Source organism: Arvicanthis niloticus, chromosome 5, assembly GCF_011762505.2.
Source record: "Arvicanthis niloticus isolate mArvNil1 chromosome 5, mArvNil1.pat.X, whole genome shotgun sequence".
In the NCBI taxonomy this organism is placed as follows: domain Eukaryota; kingdom Metazoa; phylum Chordata; class Mammalia; order Rodentia; family Muridae; genus Arvicanthis; species Arvicanthis niloticus.
The window spans coordinates 31,911,629-31,932,969 of NC_047662.1; the positions used below are offsets into that span (position 1 = coordinate 31,911,629).

General features: G+C 40.3%; 1 long non-coding RNA gene across 1 annotated transcript; it reads left to right on the forward strand.

Annotated features, from left to right (window-relative positions):
* Nucleotides 1–9,955: 9,955 nt before the first annotated feature.
* On the forward strand, nt 9,956–21,085 carry LOC143442206 (uncharacterized). Its single transcript, XR_013110217.1, has 3 exons — nt 9,956–10,076; nt 10,908–11,024; nt 19,644–21,085. It is a non-coding gene; the product is annotated as an uncharacterized LOC143442206 (long non-coding RNA).
* Nucleotides 21,086–21,341: the final 256 nt, after the last annotated feature.

Below are 21,341 nucleotides of genomic sequence, written 5' to 3' on the forward strand. Positions count from 1 at the left end.
AAGGTGAGCAGCACACTCAGGCTTTCATTTCTTCACAGTTACCTCATATCACCCACGACACTTGAGCATGAAGCAGACTGAATTCTTTGCCCTTCTGGAACTTGCTTTCCATTGAGGAAGTGTCCTATCGGAAAATAGGGAAACATGGCAAATGGAGAATGTTCAGTGAAAACAAGTATAACATGTGGGAGAAGACACAGCCTGAGGTGTGAGCTTGTGCTTGTAGACAGCAAGGTTAGGACAGGATTCACATAAGAGAGACAAACCTGAGCAGAGCTGATGTGGATGAAGGAAGATGGACTGTGGGTGTGTGGTCAAAGGAGCAGCAGATGCAAGGGCCCTGAACTTGGTATATCACTGTTTAGATCAGTGGGGGAGACACAGAGGGAGCAATGAAAGAGAAAGTGAACACATTTGCTGAGGCTTTTAAGACTAGTGTAAGGACTTAGAATTGGACTAAGAACTTGTGAGGAGATTTGCATTTGTAAGGAATTGCTTTAGGCCCATTTCCTAGCTAATTCTTGTAGAGATCTAGCTAAGGAGAGTAGCTCCCACTGCACTCTGCATCATGTAGGCTGAGGCAGGAGGATTTGTACAAGTTTCAGACCTGCAAGAGCCCTGGGTGTTTTCTGGATTTTATCCCTAGTTTCTGTTTTCTTTCTGGTCTTTTGACCTGAGAGCCCTGGGGTTCTGGTAACCATTGAGTCTGCAGATCTAGTATGGTTTCTGTGCTTGCTACTTTTGGTCACATATATGACCTCTGTGGATTTTAGTGCCAATGTTGCATCTAGGATCTAGATTTGGCATGGCCTCAAGGAATGCACAGGTCTTCTGCCAACGTCATATGCTTCAATGAAAAGATGAGGTGAAGTCTACTACTGTTGCGTTGTTATTTATGGGCGATGGCAGACATAGGGCAGAATCTTACTTGGGCTCCCTGGTGCCTGTGTGGCTTCCAGGAAAGCAGGTAGAGTATGGGCCAGAAAATAGAGTACAGGGGATGAGGGTGTCACTATTTGTTAAGCAGTGACTTTTAAAATAACATTTGTTTTTCATGGTTCATCTAAGTTGTAGCATGTCTCAGGACTTCATTTCTATTTATGGGTGAATAGTATTCCATTGTATGACTATACCACAGGTTACTTATTCAGTAAGGCACTTTTTAAACCTTTTGCTTCTACCAACAATACTACTGTAATCATCTGTGTGAGGTTTTATTTGGACATATATTTTTATCTTTTTAAATTGTAAAGGGAGGAATGGAATTGCAGAGTTATCTGTTAATTACATGATTAATTTTGTTTTTAGATACTGCCATACTTTTTCACAGGGGTTGCACTGCTACATTTCCATCATTATGGCTCAAGTATTCCTATTGCTCCATGTCCTCAAAGTCCTCAAAGTTATTTATTTTATGTGTATGAGGTTTTGATTTGTCTTAATGTATGTCTGTGTACCTTGTGCATCAGTGCCCACAGAGGGCACAGAAGGGTCCCTTGCATCTTTAGTTACAGGTAGTTGTGAGACACCAAGTAGCTGCTTGGAAGAACACTCAGTGCTTTTAAAGGCTGAGCCATTTCTCTTACACTATTTATTTATTTTGAAACTTCGTCTCCTCATCTAACTCTGTTTTTCTGGAATTTGATATGTAGATTAGGCTTGTCAGAATGGTGGAAGGAAGGCATCCACTACGATGCTAGATTGAAGTTTATAATTATTTAACTAGTACTGGATGTCTGGTTGAGTGGTTAAGAGCATCAAATACTCTTGCAGAGAATACAGGGTTTGTTCCCAGCTCCCAGAGGGCAGCTCAGAGCCACTTGTACCTCCAGCTCTAGAGGATTAAGCACCCACTTCTTGTCTCCTCAGGCGTCATACACATACATAGTGCACATGCATGCATTACATACATACATGGAGGGGAAATATTCACACATATAAAACAAAAATAAAATTTCTGTAAATATTTTTATTTATGTATTTGTGTAAATGTCTTGTATTCAGATGCCCACAAAGGCTAGAAGATACAGCTAAATCCCCAGAGGTGGACCTCAGGGCTTTAACTTATATATTCAGCTAATATATTACACACTCTTGACCACTTAATCAAGTCTTTAGTCTACACACACACACACACACACAAACACACACACACACACCACAGGCATCAATTTTAAATTATAATTTTGATCTAACTATGTTGTAAGACTTAAAATCTTGTAAACCTGAACTCAAATACCTGTTTCACTCTCCCGGATCCGAGGCCTGGTTCAGACCCGCGCCCGGTCCCCTCCTGGTCTGGACCCCTCCCCTCCCGAGACATCATAGAGGATTCACTGAACCAAGAGAGGTAGGTAAGAGGACCCACACAGCACCCTATGCCCATAGCTGAGGGAGGGGAGCACTCAGATTCCAGCAGAAATCCAACTCCCGCCCCTTGGAGTGGCTCTCCCCTTCCACCCTTCTCCTGGATCCGAGGCCTGATGCAGACCCGTGCCCGGTCCGCTACTGTATGGACACCAGACTCCTCCCAAGACAACCTAGAGGATCCACTGAACCCAGAGTGATAGAGGGTCCTCTGAACCCAGAGCAGCAGAGGTACCACTGAACCCAGAGTGGCAGAGGAACAACTGAACTCAAAGCAACAGACAACACATCCCGAGACATCCTAGAGGAACCAATGCACTCAGAGCAGTGGAAACTTTATCCTGAGACATTCTAGAGGAGACACTGCACTCAGAGCAGTGGGCATCTGTTCCTGAGACATCCTAGAGGAGACAATGCACCCAGAACAGCAGACACTTAGCTGGTCTGCTACCTTGGAGGCACCACATCCTGAGGCATCCTAGAGGTACCACTGTACTCAGATCAGCTGGAGAAGATCACAGAGACATCTGGACCCAGAGGAGATCAGACACAAGCAAGATAACTGGAAAGGCAGGCTTCAGTCAGAGACAGCAAGTACAGGCACCACTAGAGTTAACCAGATGGCGAAAGGCAAGAGCAAGAACTTAAGCAACAGAAACCAAAGTTACATGGCATCATCAGAACCCAGTTCTCCCATCATAGCAAGACCTGAACACCCCATCGCACCAGAAAAGCAGGATTCAGAATTAAAATCGCTTATCATGACGATGATAGAGGACTTTAAGAAAGACATAAATAACAGTCTCAAAGAACTTAAGGAGAACACTGGTAGACAGATAGAAGCCCTAAAAGAGGAAACACAAAAGTCCCTTAAGGAATTGCAAGAAAACACAACCAAACAGGAGAAGGAATTAAACAAAACCATCCAGGATCCAAACTGGAAGTAGAAACAATAAAGAAATCACAAAGGGAGACTACCCTGGAGATAGAAAACCAAAAAAAAAAAAAAAAAAAAAAAAAAAAGATCAGGAGTCATAGACACAAGTATCACCAACAGAATAAAAGAGATGGAAGAGAGAATCTCATGTGCAGAAGATACCACGGAAAACATTGACACAACTGTCAAAGAAAATGCAAAATACAAAAAGCTACTAACCCAAAATATACAAGAAATCCAAGACACAATGAGAAGGCCAAACCTAAGGGTAATAGGTATAGATGGGGGGGGAAGACTCCCAACTTAAAGGACCAGTAAATATCCTCAACAAAATTATAGAGGAAACTTTCCTAACCTAAAGAAAGAGATGTCCATAAATATACAAGAAGCCTACAGAACTCCAAATAGTTTAGACCAGAAAAGAAATACTTCCCGCCACATAATAATCAAAACATCAAATGTACAAGACAAAGAAAAAATACTAAAAGCAGTAAGGGAAAAAGGTAAAGTAACATATAAAGGCAGACCTATAAGAATTACACCAGACTTCTCACCAGAGACCATAAAAACCAGAATATCTTAGACTGATATCATATAGACCCTAAGAGAACACAAATGTCAGCCCAGACTACTATACCCAGCAAAACCCTCAATCAGTATTGATGGAGAAACCAAAATACTCCATGGCAAATCCAAATTTACACATTATCTTACTCCAAATCCAGCATTTCAAATGATAATTGGTGGAAAACTTCAACACAAGGAGGGAAACTACAACCTAGAAAAAGCAAGAAAGTAATCTTCCAACAACCCTAAAAGAAGGTAGCTATACAAACATATCTCTACTGCCAATAACAAAAACAACAGGAAACAACATTCATTTTTCCTTAATATCTCTTAATTATCAATGGACTCAATTCTCCAGTAAAAAGACATAGACTATTAGACTGGATACATAAACAGGACTCAACATTTTGCTGTATACAGGAAATGCACCTTTGTGAAAAAGACAGATACTACCTCAGAGTAAAAGGTTGGAAAACAATCTTCCAAGCAAATGGCCCCAAGAAACAAGCTGGAGTAGTGATTCTAATATCAAATAAAATTGTTTTTCAAGCAAAAGTAATCAAAAAAGATAAAGAAAGACACTTCATATGCATCAAAGGAAAAATGTACCAAGAGGAACTTGCAATTCTGAACAACTATGCCCCAAATGCAAGGGCACCCACATACATAAAAGAAACTTTACTAAAGCTTAAAGCATACATTGCACCTCACACAATAATAGTGGGAGATTTCAACACCCCACTCTCATTATGGACAGACCATGGAAACAGAAACTAAACAGAGACACAATGAAACTAACAGAAGTTATGAAAAAGTTGGACTTAACTGACATCTATAGAACATTTCATCCAAAAACAAAAGAATATACCTTTTTCTCAGCACCGCATGGTACCTTCTCCAAAATAGACCATATAATTGGTCACAAAACAGGCCTCAACAGATACAAAAAGATTGAAATAATCCCTTATACCCTATCAGACCACCATGGACTAAGACTTGTCTTTGACATGGACAAAAACAAGGGAAAGCCCACATACGAATGGAAACTGAACAATGCTCTACTCAATGATAACTTGGTCAAGGAAGAAATAAAGAAAGAAATTAAAGACTTTTTAGAATTAAATGAAAATGAGGACGCATCATATCAAAATTTGTGGGACTCCATGAAAGCAGTACTAAGAGGAAAAATCATAGCTCTAAGTGCTCACAAAAAGAAAATGGAAAGAGCATACATTAAAAACTTGACAGCACACCTGAAAGCGTTAGAACAAAAAGAAGCTAATATACCCAAGAGGAGTAGATGGCAGGAAATAATCAAACTCAGGGCAGAAATCAACCAAGTTGAAACAGAAAGAACTATACAAAATATCAACAAAACCAGGAGCTGGTTCTTTGAGAAAATCAACAAGATAGACAAACCCTTAGCCAGACTAACCAAAGGGCACAGAGACAGTACTCAAATTAATAAAATCAGAACTGAAAAGGGAGACATAACAACAGAAACAGAGGAAATTTAAAAAATTATCAGATCCTACTACAAAGGCCTATACTCAACAAAATTGGAAAATCTGGAGGAAATGGACAATTTTCTAGATAGATATCAGGTACCAAAGTTAAACGAGGAGCAGATAAACCATCTGAACAGTCACATGACTCCTAAAGAAATAGAAGCAGTCATTAAAAATCTCCCCACCAAAAAATGTCCGGGGCCAGATGGTTTCAGTGCAGAATTCTCTCAGACCTTCAAGGAAGACCTAATACCAATCCTCTTCAAGCTATTCCATCAAACAGAAACAGAATGAACACTACCCAATTCGTTCTATGAAGCTACAATTATGCTCATACCTAAACCACAGAAAGAGCCAACAAAGAAAGAGAACTACAGACCAATCTTTTTTTTTTTTTTTAATTGGGTATTATATTTACCTTTCAGATTATCCCCTTACTCCACATCCTCCCACCACCCAGAGACCTCCTATCTCATCTCCCTTCCTCATGCTTCTATGAGGCAGTGCCCTCACTTACCCCCTACTACCCCCGCCCACTCTGTGTTCCTTTTTTATGGGACCAAGAAACTCCTCTCCCACCTATGAGTGACAAGGCCATCCTCCCGTACATATACTGCTGGAGTCATGGGTCCCTCCCTATGTGCTCCCAGGCTGGTGGTTTAGACCCTGGGGGGGGGGGCTCTGGTTGTTTGGTATTGTTGCTTCCCTCCTGGGGTCACAAACCCTTTCTGCTCTTTCAGTCTTCTCTCTAAGTTCTTCATTGGGAAACCCTTGATCATATCAGTGGCTAGCTGTGAGCATCGTCCTCTGAATGTGTTAGTCTTTGGCAGACCTCTAAGTAGACAGCTGTATCATGTTCTTGACAGCATGCACTTCCAGCCATCCACATCAGTGTCTAGCTTAGGTGACTGTACATGGGATGAATACCCAGATGGAATGGTCTCCTGGTGGCCCCTCCTTCAGTTTCTGTCCCATGTTTTGTTTCCATATTTGCTCCCTTGAGTATTTTTATTACTCGTTCTAAGTAGAACTGAGGCATCCCCTCGTGGTCTTCCTTCTTCATGAGCTTCATGTGATCTGCCAGTTGAGTCTTCCCTATTCCAAGCTTTTGGGCTAGCATCTGCTAAACAGTGAGTAAATACCATGTGTGTTTTTTTGTGATTGGGTTATCTCGCCCAGGATGATAATTTCTAGATCCATCCATTTACCTAAAAATTTCTCAAATTCATTATTTTTAATAGCTGAGTAATACTCCATTGTGTAGATGTACCACATTTTTTGTATCCATTCCTCTGTTGAGGGACATCTGTGTTCTTTCCAGCTTCTGGCTATTATAAATAAGGCTGCTATGAACATAGTGGAGCATATGTCCTTGTTATATGTTGGAGCATCTTCTGGGTATATGCCCAGGAGTGCTATAGCTGGATCCTCAGGTAATGCTATGTCCAGTTTTTTGAGGAACCACCAGACTGATTTCAAGAGTGGTTGTACCAGCTTGCAATCCCACCAACAATGGAGAAGTGTTCCTCTTTCTCCGCATCCTTGCCAGCATCTACTATCACCTGAGTTTTTGATCTTAGCCATTCTTACTGGTATGAGGTGGTATCTCAGGGTTGTTTTGATTTGCATTTCCCTGATGACTAAGGATGTTGAGCATTTCTTTTTTTTCTTTTTATTAGATATTTTATTTACACTTCAGATGCCATCCCCTTCCCCCATTCCCCCCTTAGAAAACTCCTATCCCATGCCCCCTTTTCCTTTTTGCATTTACACATTTTTTTAAAATGTTAATCATAGGCTTTATAAGTTTGGTATTGCTCAATCAGAGGTGTAACCCACTACCCAAACTAGATATATCAACTATCTTTGACTGGTGGAGATACATGAACATCTGCCTCCCTGTCTCCCCCCTCTTTCTCTCTTTCATCACCTAGCTTCTCCTCTCCTTCTTCTCCTCCTCTCCTTACTCCTTCTCTTCCTCTCAGTATTTCTCCCACCTTAGCTCCTCCTACATATCACCCTTCCTGTTAAAATGAAACTTTTCTCTCAAAATACAATTAGAGCATAGTTATGCCAATTTGTACCAGTGAGGTACAAGATAGTCCTAATACCCAGTCCATCATTTTGTTGACTAACCAGAACCTCTGTCATCTATCCTAACTAAAACACTTAGTTCTGAACCTGGCTTTTACCTTGGCTTTAGAATGAATGTCAGCTGAAGACCATCCACTCAAATCTTTTCTCTCAAGGTAAATAGCCAGGATTGGCTATGAGGCTATAAGTTTTCAACCCCATCAGAAATCCAGAATTACTGAGTTAACTATAATTGTGGGAAGCACAAAGCATAGCTTCTAAAACTTAGCCAATTTATAGAGACCTCTGAACACCTGGACACTCCCTCCACTACAAAACATTGGAGCATCTGTTCTTCTGCCTTCTGGCCCAGGATCATCTGACAGACCTTAGTGCTGCAGAATTATTAAGGGCTGATTACTCTGTCTAGGCAGATATAATCAGTCGACTATTCTGCAAGTGTGTCCTTTTCTGGACAGTAATTTGTCTGTAGATGGAGAGCGGCACTTCTTGTCTAGTGGCTGTCTCACCACAACTGGAGTAACTCCAAAGATGCTCAATTTCTTCTTAGAATTCAATATATGAAGCTGTCAGGAGCAGACAGGTCTCTAATCAAAATGAACATTAATACAGAAATGTTTGTCACATCAATTCTGTGGACTTCTGATGTTTTGAAAACCAACTATCCATGTAAGGTAATCTGGACTGTTGTCTGTTAACTCCACTCAGCTATTTCTAAATAAAACATAGGAAACACCCTAACAATAAACTCCAAGCCATGAATTTGCTATACAGGCTGTCCATCTCAAATCTGTTAAAAAGGTTAAAGAAGGACTGGATCTAAGCCTTGTATTCCTAAATGTGTTATACTGGTACAATGCCTATGAGAGTAACAATATTCATCTCACTTTTATATCTGTAAGAAGCTCGTACCAATGAAAACCTTAAAATTTGTAATCAAAGTAAATTGGTGCCATTTAAGAAATTATATCTTCATCTTGATAATAATTGTACAGATTTCTACTAATAGGTGATAGCTATGCAATAAACCCTAGCTAATCCTCTCTATTCCCACAAAACCACTACTTTTCCCTAGAAAGACAGCCCAACACTTACCACCTTAGTCCACAAGCCCAGGGAATAGGGGTGCTGACTCTTCATTAGCTTCTTCAAGCTGATTATGGGTGTTGAGATATTAGAAGAGGAGTGGGAGGAAGAGTAGATTGATAAGCCTCTGATGCTGTGTCTTCACTGCATCCAGATGGAATTCCCGGACCTCAGAGGTTTGAGCAGGTCTGCCCAGCTTGCTTGATGAGTAGATACACCAAGGCTGATCATTCTGCAATATACAATTCTCAAAACAAATTTTAGTATCAAGATAACTTTTTAAAAGAGGGCTGACATTTTATTAAGGATGTTAGCTCTAACTGCTTTTCTTTTTTCCCCCTCTTTTATTGGATATAATATTTACATTTCAAATTTTATCCCCTTACCGCATTCCCACCACCACCCAGGAACCCCTTATCCCATCCCCCCTCCTCCTGCTTCTATGAGGCTGTGCACCCACCTACCCCGTACTCCCCTTCCCAAGCCTCGGATTCCCCCCCCCCCCACACTCAGTGTTCAGCCTTCATGAGACCAAAGATCTCCTCTCCCATCTATGCCCAACAAGGCCATCCTCCCCTACATATACATCTGGAGACATGTGTCCCTCCATATGTGCTCCTAGGCTGGTGGTTTCGACCCTGGGGAGCTCTGGCTGGTTGGAAAGGGAATCACATCTCAAATGTAAATAAATAAAATATCGAATAAAAAAAGAAAAGCAGGTGTAACCCAGCTCCCAGCCTTGCTGTACCAGTCCTGGGAGATATAACTATGACACCCCACTAGGAGGACCTTAACTACCAGTCATGTAGGCCATCGCCTAAAGTCCTCCCCATGCAAATAATGCATCCCTAATACTCAGACTGAGTCAATGGGAAGAATCTAACTCGGGATCCCAATTCACCCCAAAAATATATGTATAAGGTACTTGTCCACAAGGAATAAAGGGCACACGTTATTTCACCAAAAATCATCTGAGGGTTGAGCTTTGTACAAGGGGATAAGAATGGATTAATTTGCATTCTTCTACATGCTGACCTCCAGTTGAGCCAGCACCACTTGTTGAAAATGCTGACCTTTTTCCACTGGATGGTTTTAGCTCCCTTGTCAAAGAACAAGTGACCATAGGTATGTGGTGGATAGCCCTAGCCTCTTGTTGTCATGGTAACTCCACTCCTGGGAGGGGCTGCGAAGGAGGAGTGAATCTTGTAAACCTTCTGTCCAATCAAATTTGTTAAATAAAGGCTACAGCCAGTGATTGGGCAGTAGAAGAGGAGTGGGAGGAGCCAGAGGCAGAAAAAGGAGAGGAAGAGAGAGAGAGAGAAGGCGGGGGGGGGGTGGGGGGGTGGGGGGGTGGGGGGGTTGGCAGTTGGCCGAGAGAGAGGGCAGTTGGTCGAGAGAGAGAGAGAGAGAGAGAGAGAGAGAGAGAGAGAGAGAGAGAGAAGACGAAGAAGACCTTGACCTAGGAAACCGCAAGTTGTTAAGAGCTCTCATAGCCGGGGAAATAGTGTAGTTTAATGGTAAATCTGCCCAATCTAGGCATGCAGCATTCATTTGATATTTATTGACTTGTGTCGTTATTCTATGGACTCCCTATGGGCAAGAGATTTACCGCAACATAGGTGTGCGGGTTCATTTCTGGCTCTTCAATTCTATTCCATTGATCTTCCTGCCTGTCTCTGTAACAATACCATGCCTGACATTCCCAGAGGCAGATACAGCTAACCATTGATATGTTTAAGTGTTCCCAATGGAGATCAAGGGAATCCGTAGCTACATGGAAAATTCTAGGTTACCATTGGCTACATGGGATTAAAGAAGACAATAGGCAAGGTTCCTGTGCTACTACTGTGTGAAAAGACAAATGCTGCCAAGCATAATGGCCTGAGTTTGATCCCTGACACCCACATAGGGGAACAAAAGAAATGTATCCCAAATATTGTCCTCTGACATCTACATGTGCTGAGCTATACACACACACACACACACAAAGTACACCTCAGATATGCTCACTCTCCAATTTACTCCATCTGGTAAAACAACATCACTTTCTATTTGTCCAAGTCAAAGCCTCTGGCATCATCTCTACCTCCTTTGTCTCTTAATATCTGCCATATCTAATCCCTTGATGCCTCCCTCAAGCATGTCAAAATTCTACTTCCTCATACTTCATGTTACCACACATCTGTCACTATACCTCTCTGAGCCACAGAAATCTCTGGGGTTTTAGGTCTACAGTGTCCCTTGTAGCTTCTGTGACATCTACAATCTATTTTCAACAAAGCAACTAAAATGAAAATAAAAACACTGGAGGCAAGATCATCATGGGTTTTTTGCCTCCCTTCTTACAGTCCATGGAACTTGCCTGGCCCAGATCTCTCTTCACTTCATCATAAGAGAAAGAAACAACTAAGATAAAGCCAGAGAGTCTCAGGACACACAGGCCAGTGAGCTGAATCTCCCACAAGGTATCTTTTAAGAAGATATTTTTCCTTCCCCCAACTCTTCCACAAGTCTCCCTGAGCCTGGTCTTATATTTGTTTGTGGGTCTCTGAGGACGTGGGGGGGCTGCAATCAGGAGGAAAATGAATAAATAAATATTAATGAGATAAAAGAAGATTAAAAAAAATGAATCTTCACAGCTTGTAAATTCAGGCTCCTCAAGAATCTGAGAAAATACCTGTTGTGTCTGCTCACAAGCAGCCTGAATGCCCTGCTTGTCTCTGACTCTGTTCCTCAATCCCTGTCTCACTAATGACAACTTCTCCCAAGGGCTCACAGCCACAGTTTTTGTTTCGGGGAATATGAGAAGGGTCTGCAGGACCATCTAGTATCACAAATAGAAAGATCCTTTCATCTCATTTTTTTTTTATTTTAACTAAATATATATTATTATTTATGGGTCTCCCCATGAAGCTCTGGCTGACCTAAATGTAGATCAGGCAGAAGTCCTCCTGCCTCTAACTCTTGAGGGCTAGGGAATTACCTTCCTACACAGGCTCTAACTACTACAATAGGGTTGGAGCAATTCTTTACAAACATAAAGTAGGCACATTCTGCTACCTAGTCTTCTCACAGTTCCTAGTCCAATTCAAACTCCTTACACTAGTCTTAAAAGCCCCAGCATACGTGTTCACCCTCTTCCCTTGCTCCTTCCGCTCCTGCTGCACTGGTCTGGACACTGACATACCAAGTTCAGGGACTTTGCCTCTCCTTTAACTTTGACTACACATCCATATGGCATCTTTCCTTGCCCACTTCAGCTCTGCTCAGTTGTCGCTTTCCTGGTGCATCTTGTCCTAACCTTGCTCTCTATAAACCCAAGCTCACATCTCAGGCTCTATCCTCTACAGGTGCCAGGTCTGTCTCTACTGCACCTGCTGCCATTTGATCTTTCCTTTATTTCGGTATAGTATGTTTCCCCATGTTCCAGAAGGGAGAAGAATTCAGACTGCTTTATGCTCAGGTGTAGCAGATGCTGTGAGGTAACTGTGTGAAGGACATGCACGAGCCTGTAGATGTCTTTTCAGTTGTAAAAGAAAGAAAGCCTGAGTGCACTGCCCAGCTTTTCAGGGACAGGCTGCTCTGACTGTGAGATGTTCCAGGCTGATGGCACAGCTACTAAGATTTTGACAAACATAGCAAGAGCCTGCAGCTGTGCACAGTTCTCCCTGACTGTTCACCAGAGACACCTGGTTGCCTTTGCAGGGGTTCAGAGAAGCCCCCAAATCCCAAATACTGCCTCATACAGCTCTGGATTTGCAGTTGTAAACCCAGGCAGGAGAGGCAGAGGGACACCTGCCTTGTCCCTATCTACTGCTTACTCACCTTTCTGAAACATGACCACAGAAGGTAGATTCCGTAATTTTGGTTGTAGATCCTGATCACCTACTAACCTGGAATCACAACACCAGGATGTAACACAGAAAGAGTGAATCCACAGGAAGCAAGGTAACAATACAATTTTAGCTCAGTGATACTAACAAGTGCTTGATCAGGGTACCTTTCAGGACACACCCCTGCTGGTGCAACACCCTGAGCATTCCCTGCAGCAAAATCATTACTGACATGACATACTGGAGATCAGCATGTAGAAGAATGCATATTGACCCATTCTTATCTCCCTGTTCAAAGCTCTCAAGTCCAAGAGATCAATGACCTCCACATAAAACCAGATACACTAAAGATAATAGAGGAGAAAGTGGGGAAGAGCTTCGAACACATGGGCACAGGGGGGCAATTTCCTCCACGGAAAACCAATGGCTTATGCTCTAAGATCAAGAACTGACAAATGGGACCTCATAAAAATGCAAAGCTTCTGTAAGGCAAAGGACACTGTTAATATGACAAAAATGTGAATAACAGATTGGGAAAAAGATCTTTGCAAATCCTATATCCAATAGAGAACTAATATCCAATATATACAAAGAACTCAAGAAGTGGAGTTTTTTTTTTCTTTAATTTGTTTATATACTGTATTACATTGATGAATTTCCATGTATTGTACCATCCCTGCATTTCTTGGATCTTCAAGCCTACTTGATCGTGGTGAATGTTTGTTTTGATGTGTTCTCGGATTCAGTTTGCAAGAATTTTACTTAGTATTTTTGCATCAACATCCAGGAAGCAAAATGGTCTGAAGTTCTCTTTTTGTTGGGTCTTTGTGTGGTTTAGATATCAGTGTAACTATGGCTTCATAGAATGTATTGGGTAGTGCTCCTTCTGTTTCTATTTTATGAAATAATTTGAGAAGTATTGGTTTTAGGTATCCCTTGAAGATCTCATAGAATTCTGCACCAAAAACCAATCTTGCCCTTAGGATGTTTTGGTTGGAAGACTTTAACTGATTGCTTCTATTTCCTTTGGGGTTATGGTACTGTTTAGATGGCTTATCTGATCCAGATTTAACTCTGGAACCTGGTATCTGTCTAGAAAATCATCCATTTTATCTGTATTTTCCAGTTTTGTTGAGTATAGGGTTTTGTAGTAGGATCTGATGATTTTTTTTGGATTTCTACAGTTTCTGTTGTTATGTCTCCACTTTCATTTCTGATTTTGTTAATTTGGACACTGTCTCAGTGCCCTCTGATTAGTCTGGCTAAGAGTTTATCTATCTTGTTGATTTTCTAAAAAATAAATAAAATAAAATAATAAATAAATAAATAAATAAATAAATAAATCAGTTCCTGGTTTTGTTGATTCTTTGTATAGCTCTTTTTTCTACTTGGTTGATTTCAGCCCTGAGTTTGATTATTTCCTGCTGTCTACTACTCCTCTTGGATTTGCTTCTTTTTTTCAGACATTTCAGATGTGCTGTTAACCTGCTAGTGTATGCTCTCTCCAATTTCTTTATGGAAGCACTCAGAGTTTTTATTGTGCCCAATAAGTTTGGTATGTTGCGTCTCCATTTTTGTTAAATTCTACAAAGTCTTTAATTTCTTTATTTCTCCCCTGAGAAAGTTATCATTGAGTAGATAATTGTTCAGCTTCCGTGTATATGTGAGCTTTCTGTTCTTTTTGTTGTTGAAGATCAGCCTTAGTCTATGGTGATCTGATAGGATGCATGGGATTATTTCAATATTCTTGTATTGTTTGAGGCTTGCTTTGTGACTGATTATATGGTCAGTTTTGGAGAAACTATCATGAAATGATGAGAAGAAGATATATTCTTTTATTTTAGGGTGGAATGTTCTGTAGACACCTGTTAACTTTATTTGATTCATAACTTCTGTTAGTTTCACTGAGTCTCTGTTTACTTTCTGTTTTCACAACTTGTCTATTGGTCAGAGTAGAGTGATAAACTCTTCTACTATTATTGTGTGAAGTTCAGTGTGTGATTTGAGCTTCAGTAATGTTTCTTTCACAAATATGGGTGCCCTTGAATTTGGGGCATAGTCATTCAGAATTGAGAATTCCTCTTGGCGGATTTTTATTTTGATGAGTATGTAGTGTCCTTTTTCATCTCTTTTGATGACTTTTGATTGAAAGCCTATTTAATTGGATACTAGAATTGCTACTCCAGATTGTTTCTTGGAACCATAGGCCTAGAAACATTTTTCCAGCCTTTTACTTTGTTGTAGTGTCCTTCTTAGTCACTGAGGTGTGTTTGTTTTATGCAGCAAAATGCTGGGTCCTCTTTATGTAGCTAGCCTGTTAGTCTATGTCTTTTTATTGAGGAATTCAGTCTATTGATGCTCAGAGATATTAAGGACCAATGATTGTTGTGTCCTGTTATTTATGTTGTCAGAGGTGGAATTATGCTTGTGTGGTTCTCTTCTTTTTGGTTTGTTATGAGATTAGTTTCTTGCTTTTTCTTGGGTGTAGTTCCACTCCTTGGGTTGGAGTTTTCCTTCTTTTATCCTCAGTAGAGCTGGATTTGTGGAAAGATATTGTATAAATTTGGTTTTGTCATGGAACACCTTGGTTTCTCCCTCTATAGTAATTGAGAGTTGTCCTGGGTATAGTAGCCTGAGCTAGTATTTTTGCTCTCTTATGGTCTGTATGACATCTGCCCAAGATCTTATGGCTTTTAGAGTCTCTGTTGAGAAGGCTTGTGTTATTCTGATGGGTCTGCCTTTATATGTTACTTGACTTTTTTTCCTTGCCACTTTCAATATTATTCTTTGATCTGCATTTGGTGTTTTAATTATTATGTGACAGGAAGAATTTATTTTCTGGTCCCATTGGTTTGGTGCTCTATAGGCTTCTTGTACATTTATTGGCATCACTTTCTTTAGGTTAGGGAAGTTTTCTTCTGTAATTTTCTTGAAGATGTTTGCTGGCCCTTTGAAAAATCTTCACTCTCTTCTATACCTATTATTCTTAGTTTTGGTCATTTTATTGTGTCCTAGATTTCTTGAACATTTTGAGTTAGGAGCTTTACACTTTCTGTATTTTCTTTGACTGATGTGTCAATGTCTTCTATGGTATCTTCTGCACCTGAGAGTCTCTCTTGTATCTCTTGTATTCTGTTGGTGATGCTTGCATCTATGACTCCTGATCCCTTTCCTAGGTTTTCTATCTTCAGGGTAGTCTCCCTTTGTAATTTCTTTATTGTTTCTATTTCCATTTTAAGATCCTGGATTGTTTTGTTCAATTCCTTTACCTGTTCGGTTGTGTTTTCCTGAAATTCTTTAAGGGATTTTTGTGTTTCCTCTTTAAGGGCTTCTTTTTTTCTCCCCCTTTAAGGGATTCTACCTGTTTACCTGTGTTCTCTAGTATCTCTCTTTTTTTAAATTGGGTACTCTATTTATTTACATTTCAAATTTTAACCCCTTTACCAGTTTCCCCTCCACAAACCACTTATCTTATCCCCCCTCTTCCTGCTTCCATGAGGGTGCTTCCCCACCACTTTCTCACTGTCAAAACCTTGGTAAGTTTCATAATTGAGAAAAGCAGGTTTTATCAAGCTGTTAGCGTATGCTTTCTCCAGTTTCTCTTTGAAGGCAGTTAGAGCTATGAGTTTTCCTCTTAGCCCTGCTTTCATTGTGCCCCATCAGTTTTGGTATGATGTGTCTTCATTTTCATTAAATTCTAAAAGTCTTTCATTTCTTTCTTCATTTCTTCCTTACCAAGTCTTCATTGAGTAGAGTGTTGTTCAGTTTCCACGTGATGTGGGCTTTTTATTGATTTTATCATTATTGAAAACCAGCCTTAGTCCGTGGTGATCTGATAGAATGCATGGAATTATTTCAATATTCTTGTATCTGTTGAGGCCTTTTTTTGTGACCAGTTATGGTCAATTTTGGAGAAAGTACCATGAGGTGCTGAGAAAAAGGTATATTCTTTTGGTTTTGGATGAAATGTTCTATAAATATCTGCTAAATCCACTTGGTTCATAACTTCTCTTAGTTTCACTGTGTCTCTGTTTAGTTTCTGTTTCCAAGATCTGTCCATTGATGAGAGTGGGGTGTTGAAGTTTTCTACTATTATTGTGTGAGGTGCAATGTGCGTTTTGAGCTTTAGTGAAGTTTCTTTTATGAATGTGGGTGCCCTTGCATTTGGTGCATAGATGTTCAGAATTGAGATTTCATCTTGGGTGATTTTTCCTTTGATGAGTATGACGTGTCCATCCTTGTCTTTCTTGATAACTTTTGGTTGAAAATCAATTTTATTCAATATTAGAATGGCTACTCCAACTTGTTTTTTGGGACCATTTGCTTGTCAAATTATTTTCCAGTATTTTATTCTGAGGTAGTGTCTGTCTTTGTCACTGAAGTGAGTTTCCTATATGGGACAAAATGCTGGGTCCTGTTTATGTATCCAGTCTCTTAGTTTATGTCTTTTTATTGGGGAATTGAGTCCACTGATGTTAAGAGATATTAAAGAAAAGTGTTTGTTGCTTCCTGTTATTTTTGTTATTATCAGCAGAGTTATGTTTGTGTGACTGTCTTCTTTTGGGTTTGTTGGAAGATTACTTTCTTGCTTTTTCTTTGGTATAATTTCCCTCCTTGTGTTGGAGGGCTCCCTCTATAAGTAATTTCAGGAAGGAATCTACATTTTAGGAACAAGGAAGTAGGCTTCAGACATGAAAATGACTTTGGGTTAGGACAGGGAAGTTGGCTCAGATATTTTGTTCATCTTGATAAGCCCTTACAAACAGTGGTCACAGGGGTGTTCACAGAATTTTGTTTATTGCCTTGCTTGTTTTTTGACTATTTGTATTTACTGTCTTGCTTGTTGTTTGACTACTTGCGTTTATTGTCTTGCTTGTTCCTTGACTATTTGCATCTAATTTATTGCTAGTTCCTCAACCTAGAACTTACCTTAATACTTGCATGTAATTAAAATCGTATAAAAGCAAAAAGGAGGAGGGGGATGTGATAGGGGGATTCTAGGAAGAAGAAATGGGGAAAGGGGATGGCATCTCAAATGTAAATAAATAAAATGTCCGGTGAAAAAAGAAAAACAGGTGTAACCCAGCTCTGAGCCTTGCTGTACCAGTCCTGGGAGACAACACCCCACTAGGAGGACCATTACTACCAGTCATGTAGGACATCACCTAAAGTCCTTCCCCATGCAAATAATGCATCCTTAATATTCAGATTGGGTCAGTGGGAAGAATCTAACTCTGGATCCCACTCCACCCCAAAAATATATTTATAAGGTACTTGTCCACGAGGAATAAAGGGCACAAATTATTTCACCAAGAATCATCTGAGGGTGCCTGTCTGTCTTACTGAGCTGAAACACTCCAGGGAAGAGTTTTCTTTCCTGAAGCATTCATCTTTGAACCCTGGCTCTGCACAGCAGGCTGCCACAGCTGTGTGCTGCTTTGGATACAGGATGCCTTTTGTGGTTTATTGTTTCATTGCAGTCACCTCCCACCATTCCCCTTGTGGCTCTGGCTAAGGTTTCTAACCACCTGCCAACACTAGCTCTGAGACTGCTGAGGTAGCAGAGATATGAAGGAACACCTGCACTGGCCCAGCTTACCCTGTGAGAATTGTATCACTTTGGCCATTCCTGTCCAGCCAGAGCCCCAGAGAATCTGTTGTCCTAGTCAAGGTAGAGATCCTCCCATTGCTTCTTGTCTCTCCTGAGATACTGGCTGGCTATGATCTGGTATCCCAGTATTAAGGAGCAAATGCAGATTGATAGAAAATTATGATTTTTTTCTTAAAAGAGAAAGTAGAGAGCAATTGAGGAAGACACCCAACATTAACCTCTGACCTCCAATCTTATGCCAACACATGTACATAGATACAGTGCAATGTGCATACGCGCGCACACAGACACACACATTTAGACACACAAAAGCATTAAAAAATAAACTTCCACATAGCTTACAGGATATCGTAAGGATAATTTATTTTCATTGATATGGAGAGATCTCAAATTGATTACAGTCAATTTATTTATAAAAGAAACATTAATTCCATTAAACTGTTACCAGTGAAACATGACACAAAAACTTGAGTGCTTCAGAGACTTTAAAAACAATGTAGCCATGTCTGAACTCAGGATCCTTAGCAAGAATCTTATATACATGGGAGGTGATACATAAGACTCTGTTCTCCACATCCTGAAAAACAAGCAGTGAGATAACAAAGGATGGGACTGTTGGTAACAGGATCTTCTCTAAGCATGTTGCTGATTTAGGTTGTGTGGATGTTTGAGGGAGAATGTCTCCCTTAGATTCACATATTTAAAAATGTGGTCCCCCATTGTGGTGCTGTTTGGGGATGTTATAGGCAGGTGCAGCCTTTCTGGAAGAAGTATATCACTGGGGTAGACTTTAAGGGTTCACAGCCTTGCCTAACTTCCAGTTTTGTCTTCCTGCTTCATGCTTGCAGTTGAAACTGTGCTCTCTCACCGCCTTTCTCCTGCTGCCATGCCTTTCTGCCATGATGAACTCATTGATTTGGAACCATAAGCCCATATAAACTCTATAATAGTTTCTTATCATCATGTTGTTTTTATCACAGCAAAGGAAAAGTCACTCATACAAGCTGAGACACTCATGTGTTAATTAGAGTTCATGAGCAGGAATGAACAACCTGTAATTCTAGCATTCCTGAGGCTGAGGCAGGAAGAACAAGTTCTAAGGAAGCCTGGGCTATATAGCAAAATCCTACATCCCCAAACTAAATACAACAATCCAATGTGGAGATGGTTTGTAAGGGGAACCATTCACATAGCACTGTCTATCAAACCCCTCAGGAAATCCCTCAGGGAACAAGCTGGCATCTTACCTCCATGATGTCCTTGTCAATGTCTAGAGATGGGACATAAACTCCAGGTTTTTCCATTGGAAACATCATTTCCGTGTCATCCACACTAAATGCTATATCCACTTAACAAAATGAATGGTAGAAATTCATGAATCAAAACATTACTTTTAAAAGGTTTCTTTTATATTTTTTATATATGGGTGTAGCTGGTCTTTGTGAGTTCTCTCTGCTGATGAAAGGGTGGCCTTTTTATCCCTCGAACACCAGGTATGAGAGGGAAAAAATGATAGAGGGGAAAGGGGGCAGCATTATTGTTAGACAACTTCCTGTTGATTTGGGGATGTTTAGTTCCTTAGAGACATTTGATCTTCACTATCAAGACATCTAATTTTTTATTCCTTCACTTTTGCACAGGAACTTGACAACAGCAACTACCATCTAATAACAGTGATCACCAGCCCACACCACTGCTGAATGTCTTAGTATTTATATTACCTGTAAATTCTTCAGCTGTTTCACAAGTGGACACACACCCACAATGGCTCTGCAGAGGGAAGATTCAGGCTCCTTATAGAGCAAGAAGTAAATCATAGTCAGCTGCCATAGACAATCTGAAGCAGCACCATATCCCCCACCTGGGATAAAAATGAAAATATACTCCCATAATATTTCTGTGCTTTTCAAACAAAACTAAGTTCTCACTATACGGGGATATTTTTCTGTCACTTATATCTGTGCACTACTTGTATCTGGTAACCACAGAGGCCACAGGAAATCCCAGGTCCCCTGGAACTGGAGTTACAAACAGTTATAAGCTTATATACATTACTGGGAACTGAACCCAGGTCCTCAATTTACTTGATGAATAAGCTATTTGTCTAGCCCCACCAACAGCAGTTCATGAAATTCAACATTACAAGACAGTATAATAGAAAGAGACATCAATTTAGTATTTACACACTGAAGAACATATTACAAGACCTTGATTCTTATAACTAAATGATTGTTTCTGTAAGAATATAAACATCGTAGACACAATGAAATATCTGGAGTTCATAGCATACAATGACCAGGAGCAGAGTGTGTAAGGCAGCATTTATTGGCATTCCTGATGGGAAGACATGTACAGTTAATGCACATTGCAAGTGTTTGGTGTTTAGAAGCAAGTCTCCACTGGAGTGGAAGGTGCACATACTACCAGGGCAACTCGATTCACTTCTCTCTTGATTTTGAATTAATGTCTGTTCATTGTGTGTCCAGAATATTATTGTCATATTTTCCTCAAGACCTACATTCAATCTGATAACCTCCCATGGGGTCTCAACCCACAATACAGAAATCTATAATTAGATGAAGAGACCAGCCTCCAGAATAAAGGACAATAGTTGCAAAACAAAAACAATATAAAAGAATTCTTAAAACTTAGCAAGACAGATAGTATACTTAGAAATCGTGTGTGTGCCTGTGTGTGCTTGTGCAAGAGCTTTTGGGCTCGTGCTTGTGTGCACCTGGGGAGACAAAAGACATAGTTACAGATAGGTGGCACTAAATCAGGCATTGACTAGGAAGATATCTCTGAGTTCAAGGCTACCCTGGCCTCTGTAGCAAATTCCAAGACAAGCAGAACAGTTACACAGAGAGACCCTGTCTCAAAAAAAATAAAAAACAAACAAAAATGTGTATTGATTTGCAGAAGACCCAAGTTTCAGGACTAAAGTTTGGTGACTCACAATCACCTGTAACTCCAAATGTGGAGGTACAAGTATTGCTTCTGGCTGGTGGAAGAACCTGCACACAAGACATCACATAAATAAACAAACAAACAAACAAACAAACATAAATGAATTTTAAATTTTTCTCTGTGAGTATTTGTGTGTATGTGTTGATCACATGTTTGTGTGTGCACTACCTGTGTGCCTGTTGCCTGAAGATTCAAGAAGAGGTCGATGAATCCTCTGAAGCTGAAGGTACAAGCAGTTGGAAGCTGACCCTGTGTACTGGAAACTCTACCTGGGTTCTCTATGAGAGCATCTAATACTTGTGACCAGCTGTTCAGCCATCTCTCCAGCCTCAGAAAACAAATTTGTGGTGATCAATTCCTTTCATCAAATA